The following is a 17,653-nucleotide window of genomic DNA, read 5'->3' on the forward strand; positions in this document are numbered from 1 at the left end:
CACCAGGACAACTGAGCCATGCCACTCAATTTCCCATGTGTAACTTCTGGAACAGAAGCCAGAGTACCCAGAGAAAACCCATGGAAACATGGGGAAAACACACAAACTCCACACACTTGGCCCTGCTAAGACTTGATCGCTTTTTCTCATTGCTTTTTTAACATGTTAATAAAACAGCTTTTAACTAAACAATGTTGTCAGAGGACCTGATATATAATGCTCTCTCAGGAAAAAGACAGTTAACTGAACATAAAATAGCAAGGAGAAGATATAACTTAGGATGGAAATCCACCACCCAGGAAGTACAATGAAAGAAGCTCTGATGAAATGGTATCATTCCCTCTCTCTGTTTCTCTCTCTCTCTCTCTCTCTCTCTCTCTCTCCCTCTCTTTCTGTGTGTGTGTGTGTGTGTCCCATAGCAGTGCAACTGTGAGGTCACAGTTCCAAACACACAGAAAGAACACAAATTAAACTTTAGTTTTCACTCCATTGAAAAGAAAATGGAGAATAAGGAAATGTTTAAGATATTAAAATATACCAGTGGTTGCATAGCGGAAAACAGACAGATACAGTTTGAAGGGGCTAGGTGTTGGCACACCTGGTTGAGTGCACATATTACAATGCACAAGGACCCAGGTTGGAACTCCCAGTCCCCACCTGCAGGGGGAAAGCTTTCCAAATGGTAAAGCAGTGTTGCAGGTGTCTCTCTGTTTCTCTTCCTTTCTATCTCTCTCTTCCCTCTGGATTTCTGACTGTCTCTATCCAATAAATAAATAAAGATAGTAACAAAAAATGTAGTTTAAAAAATGAATGAATGAATGCTACTTACCTGGACATTATTATTTCTGCAATTGTGATGAGACAAAGACTATTTATTTCTTAACCATTCACAAGATTATGAGATAATCCAATTTACTTCTAAATCTGACAATCAGCATATTCAAGAGCCATAGTTAGAGTGGCATTTTTTATGGTAAATTCACACAGAGGTCATGTATTTACTGTTTTAAGATTCAAATAGTTATGTTGAGGAGGAAAGAAACTCTGGAGGCTATCCCTAAGATTTCAGAATCATCTTACTAAACTTGACAAAGAACTAAGGAGAAAAGCATAATTTTGAGGAATTTTTAAGCTTTTATCCAGGTAAAATCAAGGCACCTGTGCAGAGAAACATGTAGGTACAAAAGGCAGAATGGTAAGGAGTTGGTTTCTTCTACGCATTTTTTTTTCTAAGCTTACTTATACCTGTTACCACTTCAGTGTTCTTTATTTTTTCATTTACCTTTTAAGTAAGGGAAACAAAGCCTGAATCCCTCAATTGTTTTCCAAATTCTACTTACTCTTACTGATAGGAGTTTTAAAAAAAAACAACCAAGATTCCTGGTCAAAAAATTTCCAGATCCCAGCGGGGCTGGGGTTCATGGTCCTCTGTGGTCCTTGGGCTCAGAGGCAGAGAGACATAAATGTGAAGCACAGAGATGGAGAAAAAGAAAGACGAGATAATAGAACAAGAGAATTTCTTTAAAAAAAAAAAAGAAGACTAAAGGTGAATAAGAGAAGTTGGAAGAGAAACAATAGAAACAGGAGTGACTAGGTTTGCAAATGGTGTGGGCAAAGCAGGTCAGTTAGTTTTGTGAATTACACTTGCAGCCCTCCTATTGTTTTCATGAGCTATTTGAAAAGCAGACAAATGAAGATTACTAGCTCTCTAAATAGGATGCTCTGGCTAACTAGGGAGCACTTCCTTAACTCTTCACAACTCCTACAAGAGGGCTCTGAATTGGAGAGGAATGAAAGCCTACTTGGAATAAATAGTTTTCAGTAAGCAAAATAACATCACCCCACACCCTGGCAATGTTCTAACTTCTCCAGTCACCTGAGAGCAATTCACACATTGCCATCATTCATTCAGTTCGCTCAGTTAGCAAGGTGGGAATGAAAGGAGGACCACCCTATAAGAGGGAAAAATTGGGGAGTGAAGGGTGGAGGCACAGTTGGGTGACTAATGGAATTTGAAATTTCCTTGCTAGAATTTCCAAGTATTCCCTTCCGAACATAACCCCCAACTGACCGCTCTGGCTTGTGACTCACTGCTGTGAAATTCTAATATAAATTAAACTTCCTACTCCTCAGCAAAAGCCTGATGCCTAGCCCAGGAGAGAAATGAAAGTCTTGTGAAACCAAAGAGACTGATGTGGGTAGCCAGAGGCAATAGAGGAGAGCTGTGGAACATTGTGTAGAACATAATGACACCTATGCTGATGATGTGAGCTCTCTTTCTCTTCCCACTGCATGACAGCCTGCCCACCACTGACCTTCCCAGGTCTCCATGGGCTCCTGATATCTCTTCCTTAAAAAATCTAGTATCTCCTCAATGCTCTCAAATAACTAAATATCTCCAGAAATGACCTAAAAATCTGCAGTTTTACCCTGCATATCCCATACCAACACACACACACACACACACACACACCTTGGTTTCTATACTATTATAGCAAACATTATATTTTCATATTTAAATTCTTGTGAAACTTCCCTCTATGTTCTCTAAATGTTATTATCTTTTCTTTCCTATACCATCCTGCCAATGTTCTCACTATTATTCAAAACCTATCTCAAATTACAGATGCTCTAATGTTCCCAGTTCTTCATGTCAAAACTAATTATTTTTGTTTGTTTGTTTATTCTTATAGCAGTATGAACTTTTTATTTTTTCATTCTTCTCACTGGGGCTTCAGTCTGAGTGATTCAACTACTCCTACTGGACTTTTGCTTTTCCTTCTTAATTTGGGATAAAGGGAGAGGAAAGGAAAACAAAGAGGGAAAAGGAGAGATGTCCTAGCAGTGCTCCATCATCAATGGCACTGTCCCTGATAGTGTGGTACTCACATGTCTCAATGGAGTGAGTCATCTCTCTACCACCCCACATCGTGAAATTTTAAATCTTTTTATTCCTACTTTCATCCAAAAAAACATTCCCTCACTATTATAAATTGAATTATATTCCCCCACTCTATCGTCCTTCAGATTCATATGTTGAAGAACAACCTATCCATGTGATTGTAACAAAGGTTAAATGAGGTTATAAAGTTGGATCTCTGATTCAACACGACTTCGGTATATATAAGAGGAGACATGAGGTGTGCAGGTCAAGGGAGACACAGTGAAAATCCATGTGAGTGCACAAAAAGCCACCCACAACTTTTGGTATGGAAGTTAATTAATAAAACTTTATTTAAAAGAAAAGGAAAGGAAAGAGGAGTATCTTTCAAATCAATTCCACCCCAAAATGGGGAGGGGTAGGGAGGGGACAGGAGAGGGGAAGTTATTCAAATTATTCCTAAAGCAAATCCCCCTTCTTAGTGCCATCGTATTTTTATTATATTTCAGTCTTGGATGGACTCCAGGTCTTCAGAGTCAGTCAAAATCTATTGTGTAAAGCATGGTTGTCCCACTTTGAAGTGAAGGATATGCAAAAAGAATTAAAGGAGAGTTCTCTCCTTAAGTAACAGATGTTAATCAGAGTTCCTTTCTTTCTTTTTTCTTTTTTACTTTTTTATTATCCACCATGATTTAATAATGATTAACAATATTGTGGGATAAGAGGGGTACAATTCCATAAACTCCCATAAACAGAGTTTCATATCCCCCTCCCTTCCTTTGGAAGTTTCCCTATTTATCCTTCTGGGAGTATGAACCAAAGATCTTTATGGATTGCAGAAGGTGGGTGGTCTGCCTTCTGTAATTGCTTCTCTACTGGACATGAGTGTCAACATGAGTTTGATCCATACACCCAGCCTGTTTCTATCTTTGCCTAGTAAGGCAGGGGTCTGGAGAGGTGGGGTTCCATGGTACAATGGTGAGGTCATCTGCCCAGCGAAGTCAGGTTGGCATCATGGTAGCATCTGCAACTTGGTGGCTGAAAAGCATTAAAATATAAAGCAGAACAAACTGTTTAATAATCAGGAAACTAAAGGTGAAAATATAGCAGATGAAATTTGGGGTCTTCATATTGGAAGGAACTAGGAAGTCTGTTTTAGGTATATTCCAAGGATCCCATGACTTTACTAATTTTTGACTGAGCCCAATAGCTAACATGCAGGTGGGTTAGGAGTATTGTCTCGGAAGACTGTGTCAGAATTGAGGATACGACTAGAAAGCTGGATAAGGGCAGAGACAGATTTCCTTTTTAAGGACAAATGTCTAAAGGTCACCATTATTATTGCTTCCTTAGTACTAACAGATGTAAATTAAAATATCATTTTTAAGACTAATAGACAATAATAGATGTAAACCAAAGTTTCTATCTTAACAATAGTAGATGCTAGCTACAATTTCTTAGTAATTTTTCATCTCCTCTTGCTTGGTTCCATGAGGATATCATGTTGCAAGGAAACAACCAGCCACTTGCAAATTAAAGAAAATAGTGTTGGGGGTATTATTGAGAGAAACTAAACCTTAATTAGGTAGATAAATATGGGGAACACACATACATAATAATCTGAAGATAGTAAGCATACACGCATACATACACAAAAAGAGATTTTATATATATATATATATATATATATATATAGAGAGAGAGAGAGAGAGAGAGAGAGAGAGAGAGAGAGAGAAAGACAGAGAGAGTACATTCTGAGCTAAGGAATAGACTAAATGTCTATAGCTCCATATAGAGAAGAAGACAAGTCAGACTACAAAGACACAAGATGAAGGCTTGATTATCTGTAATTAGGGATAGGGTTTGGATTAGGGTTCTGTCATGTAGACAGGCCTTTCCTATAGAAAGGTTATTTCTGTTATAAAGATATCTCTGGGTAAGAGGTTCCCCTGTCATTTTTTTTTCTATTTCAGGTAAAGGAGTGATAAAATTTGTCATGAATCAGTTTAAGGCCTAATTGATTATAATTTGAAATGGTGATTAAAAACACCACTGGTGCATGAAGATTAAAAGAAGAAATTTTTTAAGATTTCAGATTGGAGGTTGAAAGTGGGTGAGAGTGTAAGGAGACTAGCCTGGAAAATCTGCTGTTTTCCTTACCTTCTTTGGGACAGGCTCTTACTCACACTCTATTAGGAGAAATTTACATCATGATAGGTGAGAAATTTACAACTTATCAACAATTTAAAGTAATCAAGAAAAATCACTTGCCTGTGGAGGTGCAACTATCTAGTTTGGGGAAAGGAAGGAGAGCTCTTAAGCCACCCTGGGAAAGAATTCATTGGGCACTACAGATTTGGGCCCAAAAATATAGATTTGTTTAGAAAAAGGCACCCCAGGGACTGGACAGTGGTGTACCTGGTTAAGGGCATATAGTCCTAAATGCAAGGGCCAGCTCAAGGATCTGGGTTTGAGCTCCCTCCTCCCTACCTGTGGGGAAAACCTTCACAACCAGCAAAGCTGGTCTGTAAGTGTCTATCTTTCTCATTCCCTCTTTATCTACCCCTCCGCTCTCAATTTCCCTCTGTCCTATCCAATAAAATGAAAAAATGGTCACCAGGAGTAGTACTGGCATGAAACCCCAGCAATAATCCTGGAGAAAGAAAAAAGGAAGAAAGAAAGAAAGGAAAAGAAAATAAGAGAGAAAAGAAAAGAAAAGAAAAGGGCACCCCCACAAAAGCCAGAGTGTGGGCTTGATTTCAAGAAATGGGGAAAGACTAACTCCAAGTTCCTACATGTATAGAAAATATATTAATAAGTAAGGAAGATACAGAATATGAGCTTAACTCAGAATGAGAAAATATATGGAACCAACAGAGGATGGGTTGAGACTGGTAGCTGTGAACATGGAGTATTTGAAAAAGAAGAAATGTGTGATTACTTGCTTGTTTGCAGTTCTTAAGGACAGAAAGCACATAATCTACTTCTCTACTCTGCATGTCCCAGAGCAATGGACTCTAGGCACTTAACATTGGATTTAGTATTGATTGAATCTATTTACTAGAAAACCATCTTTCAAATGACCCAACTCAAACAAAAACAATTGATAGTAACTAGATCCTCTGTGAAAAGTGACCTTGAGGGATACTGGACTTCTAACAGGAATAGGTATTTGAAAGGCTTAGGTAAAAATTTTAGGTAAAAATTCAGTTAATCTCTGTCTCTCTCTCTCTCTACCTTTCTTTCTCTTCTCTCTCTTTTTTTTTCTTCTTTTTAATCATCAGGGATAATACTGGGACTCAATACCTACAAAATCCCACCACTCTTCTGAAGGTCTCTCTCTCTCCTTCTCTCCCTCTCTCCCTCTCTCTTCTCCTTTTCATTTCTTGAAAGATGCTTCCGATATGATACAGTCCTCTCTGCATCATTGACATTACTGAAGAAGACATCCCTCTGCCCAAAGGGAACCCCTGAGTGAACAAGCTCACTTCTGAGCTGAGATCCAACCTATTCATCTGTTAGGTTAAAATCTAGTTGCTAGTGGAGGAGGGGAGAAGTGAGAGGGGGGCTTTTGGGCAGTAGTTCATCTGGTAGTGTAAATGGGAAATTGGTGAACAAAAGTCACAACACCTGGGGCATAAGAAAACTGTTTATTGGCACCAACCCAGAATTAGTTCACACTACAAGTTCTGGGTCCCAGATGCTGATGGAGTTTCTCTTTTATACCATAACAGCACATAAAGAAAGGTGGGGGTAGTGATTAACAATTTTTGGGTACATGCAGTCCATGAGAGAGAGGATGTGTAAGCCAAGGAGGTGGAGGAAAGGAGTAAAAAGTTAACTTGCTTAAAAGCCCTCAAGGTCTTGGAAACACAAGGAAATGGAGGGGGATTGAACCTAGAGTTTGTAGGTATCCTTTAGACCTGGTACAAATATTTGAATTTTTTTTTTTTTTTTTTTTGCTATTTCAGTAGAACACACACATTACAATGCACAAGGATCTAGGTTTAAGACCCTGGTCTCCCTGCAGCAGGGAAGTTTCACATGTGAGCAAGCAGTGCTATAAGTCTCTTTCTCTTTCCCTTTCTTTTCCCTCCTTCCTTCTCTGTCTCTATTCTTTTTTATTATTATTATCTTTATTTTATTTGATAGAGACATCCAGAAACCAAGAGGGAAGGGGGTAATAGAGAGGGAGAGAGATAGAGAGACGCCTGTAACACTGCTTCACCACTTGCAAAGCTTCCCCCCTGCAGGTGGGGACCAGGGGCTCGAACAAGGGTCCTTGTGCACTGTAATGTTTGTGCTTCAACAAAGGCAACAAAAAAGGAATAAATAAATAAATAAATAAATATTAAAAAATTTAAAAAAATGTTTGTGCTCAACCACTCTATCTCTATTCTGTGTGTGTGTGTTTGTGTGTGTGTGTGTGTGTGTGTGTGTTTAATCCAGTTGCTCAAATTCCACATTGGTGTGGCAGAGAGAGAGGTATTTACAATTTGACAGATGGCATTCTCTTTCATTGGATGTAGTTCAGCTCCTCTGAGTATTTGGGCCACAGGATCTAACTTCACATTTCTCCCTGAGCCCTCACAGCAATGCAGTCTTACTGGGTCTCTGCTCAGGTGTCTCTGGACTTGCACCTTCAGCCTAAGAAAATAGTTGTGTGGTTCTTTCCCATTGCTCTGCCCCACTTGCCGGCCCTGCTTGTTTCCTCTGTGCTCACAATTCAGTTTGTTTTCACATTTGAAAAGGAAGAGTGGTGCATAAACGCCCCCCATTCCCACCCCTTTTGGCTTTTTTCCTTTTTTATACAGTTGACTGCAAAAGACTGTCCAAGTTCAACAAAATTGATTTTTTTGGTCATTTAAATAGTCTAATCCTCATAAGCCTTTTAACACCCAAACAAAAACCATTTAAGGCACAGCAAGATAATTAATATTGAAAATAGTCTCTGCAGGGGGTCTGAATACCTGGCTGTCCACACTCCCTATCTGACTATAGTTCCTTGGCTCAAGTTTCTGGAAAGGTCTAAATCCACCAAACAAATTCTATTTTAATAGACCTTTCCTTTCACATGTTTTATAAATTGATCAACTTAACTGGTCACATATTAATTAAAAATGCATTAGGAAGCAGTTCAGATTGCACAGCTTTGATAAGATTCTTTTTTTTATGTTTTTGAAGCCTGTTCAGTCAGAAAAATCAATGCCATGGAGTCTATATCTTAGTCATGACCTCATGCACTGTGCAAACTCACAGGCACCAAAGGGAAGCACTAGAAAGAAGAGAATGGAGCCTGGAGAAGAAGGAAAGAAATCATAATCTAAAGGCCAAATATCACTATTAACATAGCAAAAAAAAAATTGCAAATGCACACAAGCACAGAAATAGTACAGAAATAGCCCTTGCCTTATTATTCACCTTGACTTCTGTGAATTGAGAGCATTCAATGGGACTGGAGTAAGCCTGAATAAAAATAAAATAAAATGCTCGCATAGCTAGCCACCGCCTTCTGTAATCCTGTAAACGAGGCGCATCTCCAGCCTTTCTCTGACTCTGGAAACTCTCCTCCAGTGTTCCAGGTCGCATGTCTTTCGGAAATTTGTAGACTTTCAGAAGTGGGATTGCACAGACTTTTTCTGAAGAGAAGTTCATAGCTTTTGGTGCATCTCTAAGGATATCTACTACCTGAAAAATACCAGCAAGTTGGGGGGCCAGGTCGTGGCACAGTTGTCCATGAAGAAGGCTGAGGGTTCAAGCTCCTGCTCCCCACCTGCAGGGGGGACGCTTCATGAGTGGTAGAGAAGGACTGCAGGTGTCTATCTTTCTCTTGGTCTCCCCCATCCCACTCAATTTCTCTCTGTCTTGTCAAATAAAAAAAAAATAGAAAGAAAAATAAATAAATGAATAAAGAAAAGATGGCTGCCAGAAGTGGTCAATTCATAGTACTAGCACTGAGTCCCAGCAGTAATAAAGAAGGAGAGAAAGAGAGGGAGGAACTAGAAGTATCTTTTCATCCCATTGGAAATCATTTTCCTCTCTCTGTGCTGTGGCCACACTAACTTGTATTTCTATAGACAAGCCATGCCTTCGTCACCTAAAGCCTCTGCACTTACAACATTCCAGTCTTAGAAAGCCCTTACCTCCATAAGCTGCTTTTAGTCATCCTTTGGATATTGTGTTGAATATCACCCTGACCACCATACTCTTCCAAACTATTCTCCCCAATATTTTTCTTTCAAGGCATTTATCACAGTTCGTAATTTACTATCTGTGCAATTATCTAACCACCACTGGTTAGCTCTATAAGGATAGGATCTACCTGTCTTTTTTGCTATTAAATCAGCTCCTGAAACACTGTATAGAACTTTGTGACGTTTTCTGTATGAGTGGAAACTACATACAGAAATGCTTGAATGCATGAAAAGCTCAAGTCCTTGGGGCTGGGTGGTGGCACACCTGGTTGAGAACACGTTACAGTGCACAAGGACCAGGGTTTGAGCCCCCCCTGACTCCCCAGCTTTGCAAATGGTGAACAATGCTGCAGGTGTCTTTCTGTCTTTCCCTATCACCCCTCCTCTCTGTTTCTGGCTGTCTCTATCCAATAAATAAATAAAGACAACGTAAAAAACAAGTTAAAAAGAAAAAAGAAGAGCTCAAGTCTCACTTTCCATAAAACCTCCTACAACTAAAGCAGATCACATAGTTTTCTTACCTGTCTGAAATTCCAAATGGTAAAGTGTAGAGATGGATGTCATGCACCTGAGCACAGTGATTTGTTAGCTGCTAACTAAATAAATCTTGTGTACTCCACCGACCAATAAGCTCTATGTGACAAGGATAGGTCTTATATGTTTCTCATTGCTCCCATCTTATTTAGTACATTGTTAGACACATTAGCAAGCACGTTGATGTTATCTAATTCCCCACAGCAACTCAGCCAACTGTAACTTAGTCTGCTTTGCACTAATTGATAAAAACCAATTGGGTGTTAAGTATATGGGCTGCCTCCTAGACTGATCTTCAGTCCCCTGAGAGACTTATTCTTGCCTTATCTTCCAGAATATCCAGGATATAGATTTAGCCAGCCAGCTCCATGCTTGGCCACAGCACACAGTCTAGGACTAGGTAGATGTTTTCCACAAGATCTGAAAATAAATATTTGAGTGGGGAAAAATGTCAATCTTAATGTTCACTTTCTACAAGTTAAAACTTCCCCATTGCAGAAAGCCGAAAGACATCGCCCTGAATGCATATCCTGACTGTATATCCTGCCTCAACTTCTTACAGATGTATTTTGACTAAATAAATTTATGTAAATAAATCCACCCTGATGTCTCAGCCATTTTTCTTCTCAGAAACTTATAATGACTTTTTGGATAAAAGATATTGAGGAATTATATTACATTATAATATAATATATTTATATATTATATATAAATATAAAAATTATATTATAATATAATATGTTTATATATTATATAAATATAAAAATATACTATAATTAATATATTGAGGAATGATCAATTTATATCACCAACAACAGTCTAGTGTCAGATGAGTGGTTAAGAAAGGTGGGTTATATATACATCATGAAATACTTTTTAACTGTAAGAGATGATAAAATCTCCTTTGCCACAACTTGAATGGAAAATCACATTAAGTGAAATAAACTTGAAGAAATCACATTAAGTAAAATAAACCAGGAGGACAAATACTGGAACTTCATAGGTGGAATCTAAAAAATAAAGCATAGTTGGCTGTGGAGACAGCATAATGATTCTGCAAAAGACTTTCATGCTTGAGACTCTGTGGTCTTAGGTTCAATCCCTAGCACAAGCCCATAAACAAGAGCTAAACAGTGCTCTAGTTTAGAAAGAAAGAAAAATAAAGAAGAGCAAAGCAAGGTAAAATGTTTGCTGACAATTTTGACTAGTTTTGTTCTAGTGCAACAGACCCAAGGTCTCTAAATGGAGAAGTTGGGGAGGGGGGTAGGGAGTGGGGAGGGGGTCCAGTGTCCTTTGGTAGAGGAAGAGGTCATGTTGGTGGAAGGTGCAGTCTTCTCACACCAATCATGGGGAGACAAGGAACTGTACACATGTGATAATGATGATCTGTCCATTATCATTTCCAATGAAGTGATTTAATAATTTGAAAAAAATAACTTATAATATGAACTACAGGGAGAGTTCATATGGTTTTCATCACTTCTTAACAACAACTCACCTTCAGGACAAAATCACATGCTTAATCAAGCATTAGGCTGACTGATGGATAAATTTGGGGCAGGTTAGAAAGGTTATATCAAGATGGACTACTATATCTTGATGCCCAAAAGCTCAGGCAGTGGGCATATTTCACAATTTCATCAACAAAAACCTGAAAGCACCATTTTTCCTATATCATTATTTATGATCAAGAAGACTGGGACAAATTTCATGGAGAACCAAAAGAGATACTATTTAATATCCTAGAAAGAAACAGTAATTGTAGCAGCTATAAAAACTGCTATTGTTCTTCTATTTTCATTCAGTCCTTTAGAGCTGGAAATAGGAAATGGTACACTTTCTTTCCAGAGGTTGTGAAATTACATCATGTCTTTCAACTGAATTTGACCATGACTCTATCCAGGAGGGTGAATAACAGCACATGCCAAAACATCTCCAGGTGGAAGAGTATGCTAGCCAGACCTCCCACCTTCTGCTCCCCATAAAGATCCACATTCCCAGAGGGATAAAGAATAGGGAAGCTTCCAGTAGAGGGGACGAGATACAGAACTCTGGTAGTGGAAATTGTATGGAATTGTATCCCTCTTATCCTAAAATCTTGTCAGTCATTATTAAATCACGAGAGAGAGAGAGAGGGAGAGAGAGAGAGAGAGAGAGAGAGAGAGAGAGAGAGAAAAGGAAAGGAAAAGAAAAGAAAAGAAGAGAAAAGAAAAATTTGCCTTGTGTGAATCCTCTGTATCAGTTTTCTAGGTATCAGTTTCCACCATACTAAAATACCACTAAAAGATGACTTAGGCAACATAAGTTTAACCTGTCACAGAGAAGCTATACCTCGAAGTCCAAGATCAAGGTGTCATATGACTTAATTCCTGAGACTTCTCTCTCAGTAGTGTGACTTCACATGGTCATCTGTCAATTTCTGTGTCTTAATTGTCTTATCTTATGAAGAAACACAAAAGAACCTTGTTTTGCCCCCTACTACTTCTATAAAAAACCTTTTCTCCTAATAGATATTCTAAGACACTGGGGCTTATAACTTCAACATATAAATTTGTGGAAGATACAAGTTAACCCATAACATTCCTCTTTCTTGGACTGACCTGACTTACTCTTAACCTCCAGTACTTCTTCAAATATACTACAGATGGGTTTGTGGTGATGGAAAAGGATCTAGGTTGGGGATGAGTGTTTTGCAGACATTTATCATGGTGAGATGAGAAATTATGCCTATGTGTCAAAATTATACTGTAAACCATTAATCCTCCCTTGCCAGCCTCTCCTGACTCCCCACCACCAACACCAAACAGAAGGTCCTCAAAAAATATACTATGACCAGATTATACTTCCTGATACAGTTCTGAATCCATTCTCTTCCTGATTAATGACTAGTTCTTAATTGGCTACAGATTTCATGATGAAATTCACATTCTAGCTGGACACACAGGGTCCTTCTGGTTCCAGTCTTAATTGTGTCTTTTCCATCCCTAATATAACTGAAATCCTCCTTGTCCTCTCTTCAGGTCTCTCACTTTATAGTCTCTAGTCACCTGCTTCTGTTTGCTTGGAGTACACTCTCCACCTTCATATCCATCCCAGCCGTCTTTCCCCCAGCCTCTTCCACCCACACAACCTTCCTGCAGAACTAGCATAAGTTCCACATCAGATGCTATTCATTTATAAATGATTCTCAAATCCTTCTTCCTCTCATAAATATGTTCTGACACCACCAATAAAAAGTAATCTCTCCTTCTAAACTCCTATTCTAACCAATCTTAAGGCAACAATATCATGTAGAAAGAAATATGTTCTCTTCCTTGGAGACAGAATCTATATTGGTTTTCTGAGGCTGCCATAACAAATTACCACAAATGTGATAGCTTAAGCAACATAAATTTATTTTGTCATCATTCTGGAGGCCAGAAGTTTGAGATCAAGGTGTTGGCAGGGCCACACACTCTCTCAAAGCTCTAGGGTAGAATTAATATTCCCCCTTTTTTCCAACATCTGGCGACTGTCGGAGTTTCTTGACTTGTCTCCACATCATTCCAATCTCTGCCTTGTGTTCACATCTTCTGTCACTGTCAAATCCCCTCCTGCTTTCTCTTCTAGAGCAACTGTCATCAGACTTAGGGCCTCCCCAGCTCACTTGGGGTTTTCTTTTCATTCCAAGATTTTTAATCATCACATCTATAAGAATTCATTCCCCCCCCCCAAAAAAAAACAAAACCTTAGGATTGATGAGTTAAGATGCAAACTTTTCCTTTGGAGGCTACGTTACTATTAAAACACTATAGAAGTCGAGTTTGATTTTGGTCTATAGTCCTGCTGTACAATGTATTACATGGTAGGTGGGCAATACATATTTGCGAAATGGATGAATAACCAGTAAACTAATTTGTTCAGTTCAGTCTTAAATATTGAAAAATTGCTTGCTGGATGAACAAATGATTAGCCTGAAATAACACAATTAGTGGAGCTTGAGCATTACCAAGATAAAACTTTTAAGTATTGCTGATGCAAGAAAGAAAGGAAATTAGCAGACTATTTCTGGCATAAGCCTCTAAATCAGATAAATTACTTTTTGATAATTTTGACATCCCTTTAAAATTCTTTATTTAGACATTTCCATTTTTTAATCGAAGTAAATTTGTTATATGCTTTCATTGAGACTATCTGTTTCAAGGGGGCCAGGCAGTAGCACACCAGGTTAAGTGCACATGGCAGGAAGCACAAGGACTGGAGTAAGGATCCCAGTTCCAGCCCCTGGATCCCCACCTGCAGTGAGTTCACCTCAAAAGTAGTGAAGCAGATCTGCAGGTATCTTTCTCTTCCCTCTGTGTCTTCCCTTCCTCTCTCTATTTCTCTCTATCCTATCCAACAACAACAACAAGGGCAACAAAAGGGGGTGGGGGAGAGACTGTTTCAACATAGTCTAAATAGCTTAGTTTTAGGAGTATTGAAATATCTGATGTCATTCTTCTGAGGCTAGTCAAAAGAAATTGGCTCACACTCGGTTTTAATTGCATATGTTTAACAATATTGCTTGAAAAGCAGCAGAATTCTACATTTTAATGGTATAGATTATTCGTTTTTTAAAATAAGATATGTTTCTTTAAAATCATTTACTTTGTAGATAGAAGTTATAAACAGCCCACACTGAAGCTTGTAGTGTTACAAGATATTAGGAATTAATAAACCTACTTGTTTCATCAGAACTACATTTTTGGAAAATAGGAAAGACACATGTAAAATGCCTTAAGGGTGGCCAACACTTTATACCCTCCAGACTGCATTTCTGTGCTGTGTTATCTCGTCAAACCACAAAGTAGCCCTGAGAGAGGTAAAACCCACTTTATTCAGATACCCAATCACTCACAGGATTCTTTCCAGAAAGGAGTCTTGTAATGATCAATAAAATCCTTTTCACAGAGAACAAATACTTACTAGGCCCCTAAAGATAAAGAACTTTTCTCTTCCTACAGAGCCTGTGAAAATCCAAGGTTTCTCCATTCTGTCTCAAAAAAAAAAAACCAGTTAAAGAAACATCTTTGGGATAATTAAATAGTATTTTTGTAGAGTTAGAAAGAGTTTTAGAAGCCCCAGAGGAATCAGACTTAGCCAAGTGGCAAAGAAGTTTCATGACTTTTCCAAGGTCACAGGGTTCCCGGAAGGTGATAGCTGAAGCTCCCAATGCCCTGATATCCACAGCTATGAGGTCAGTCAGAATGTTCAGGCAGAGATGTTGGGGCACACTATTAGTATAGCACAGAAAGCAATACAAGTGATGTGACTTTATAGGTGTTGGGCATCATATGGCTTCAGGAAAGAAAGAACCCCAACTGTGGAGGGTGGAGTGTGGAGGCCAACTCCTACCTATTGCAAAGGCCCCTTGTCAACATGTCTTCTCACTTCTGAGTTCATTGCATCACATTGGTAGTTCAAACACTATAGGATGGGAGACTGCACCATGGGAATAAGCACATGCTATAGATGCAACAGTGATTGCAGTTGGGATAAAGATGGTCAGTTGTCAAATATCTATCAGTTTAATCACACTGCTCAAGCCCTTTCCCTCCCTTTTTAGGAATAACAAATTTCAACATGTATTTCCCAGGTGCTTCAGGTAGAAAGAAATCTAAAAGTAGTATTTTTCATTCTTTAAAATTTGAACATGAAATCAAATCATAAGAGCATCATCTACTAGTTCTTTGCTTATCTGTGTCAGGCAGGCATAGTATTCAGGGGAGCAGTCTTTAAACCCTTAAACTCCTTAAATCTGTATGTGCTGTTTTAATGTGGGTAATCTTAGGTTGACAAAGCAGCTCACCTGGATACTGAGATGCTCTGCCATGTGAGCTATCCAGGTTCGAACCCAGCCAACATCACAATGAAGGAAGCTTCAGTGTTGTCTCTTCCATTGTTTACCTCTGCCTCTCTGCCTCTATTTAAAGAGAGCAGTGGGGGTGGGGTGGGAAGGAAAACAAGAAGGATGTCAGCAACCTAATTACCTTAGCTCAGAAATGAGACACTGATTTCAGAGTTGATGGTAGATGTACAATTTGCCAACTTTTCTTTACATTAAGTGGAAAAATCAGTAATGGACACAAATATTCCCTCAAATATTATATTCAGTTCTCTAAGTACCAGAGCTCATAGACATAGACTTGTGTCATAATAACAAATTGTGTGTGTCCTCTGAAATCTCACTGGCTCACTTGGTTGCTACTTTATCCTCGTGGACCACTTCAACTATAAGGCAGAGAATTTGGATCTATCTCACCTGGAATGCCATTTTGTCATTTTGATTGTCTGATAAGTAAGTCTCGGTTCTAGAAACCCTCCCTCTCTCTGTCTCTCTCTGTCTCTCCCTCTCTCTCTCTCACACACACACATACACACAAACACATATCTGTAGTGTAGTCTTCTTGTCTTCACTGTACCTGAAAAATGTTTCTACCAGATCAAGAAAGGTGGGGTTGAAAACCAGTTAAATATCCATCTCCCATACCAGTTTGAGCCCCCTGAATGCAGAGACATGGGAATCTTTTCCCTATTGCTCCGCAATTCAAGGGGCAGAAGCCCAATGCCTGAGTGGATGGGTCTAGAGTCAGGGCAAAGCTTGTCCCTCCTCTCCACCTGCCCATTGATAGCTATAGCCAGTCATAAGATGGAACAGTTTGGCACCAACCCTATATGGCATAACTGAAACGCTAGAATAGAAGAGGAACACACTGTGTCTACACTCTTCCCTTCTAGTTAGACATCAAGGAAATAAGGAATGTCTGGTGGGAGTCGGGAGGTAGCACAACGGGTTAAGCGCACGTGGCACAAAGCAAAAGGGCCGCATAAGGATCGCAGTTCAAGCCCCCAGCTCCCCACCTGCAGTGGAGTCGCTTCACAGGCAGTGTCTGTGAAGAGGTGTCTCTCTTTCTCTCCCCCTCTCTGTCTTCTCCTCCTCTCTCCATTTCTCTCTGTCCTATACAACAACAATGACAACAACAACAATAAAAGCAAGGTCAACGAAAAGGAAATATATATATATAAAGAAATGCCTGGTAACTATCCTGCTCCTATAAATGGTTATTCCACTGTGGTATTGTGATTTCATTACCTCTTTTACTCCACTTTACTGGGGGTTTAATGGTCTAGTAGAGTTGTTGGCACATAGAAATTATATGACGTCTTATTAGATTGTTGTCTTTGTGAGGATCAGGACTGGACAATTTCTTTCTTTGTTCCCACACCCTTCTCAGTATTAGCATTTGCCATCAGTGTTCCCATGAAGAAGGCTGCTCTCTACCTACTCCCACCAACTGTCTTTATCTTTCCTCCTAAAGAGTTAAAGAGAGAAAGAGGAGGTTCTTAGAAAGTGTGTGTGTGTGTGTGTGTGTGTGTGTGTGTGTGTGTGTGTGTGTGTGTGTGTGTGTGTGTGTGATAAGCTCCAGGACTGACTGGCTTCGTCTCTCTAGCCAACAACTAATTTATATTTAATTTTAAGATGGTGACAGCATCTTGGAAGAGAAGACCACTAACTCCAGAAATCCCATTGAACACTGGGACAGGAAGGTGGCACAGGGGTGGAACAATCCAAGATATCACCTAAAAGATAAATATATTTGGTTCATCTCTCAACTTCAAGAAACACAAAATCCCATCTGCCTAAAGAAACATTAGAAGTTTATGATGCAGAAATAAGTAGCTTGTGTGTGAGGCATTTCCAGCTTATGGCAAGGCAGCTATTAGAATGGAATGCTTTCCAATGGGAAGGACCAGATTAGTCTCTATCTCTACCAGCCAAATGCAGCTCAGGAAAACTGGCAATTGCACACAAATGGGAAGCTGTTAATATTACCTCTGCTGTTAGACTCTTCCCAATGGGAAGGTGACAGAGCATTTCTCAGCAATAGATGATTAGAAAAAGAAAAAAAAAAAAAAAAGCATGTCTCTGGGTTGTCTTTTAAAGATGTTGTTTTGTCTCTGTAGCTTTTCCAGAGTCCTGTGAAATTACCTATTTCTCTCATTTGTTCGGCAACATTAATCACAC

Source organism: Erinaceus europaeus, chromosome 14 (assembly GCF_950295315.1).
Source record: "Erinaceus europaeus chromosome 14, mEriEur2.1, whole genome shotgun sequence".
NCBI classification, from domain to species: Eukaryota; Metazoa; Chordata; class Mammalia; order Eulipotyphla; family Erinaceidae; genus Erinaceus; species Erinaceus europaeus.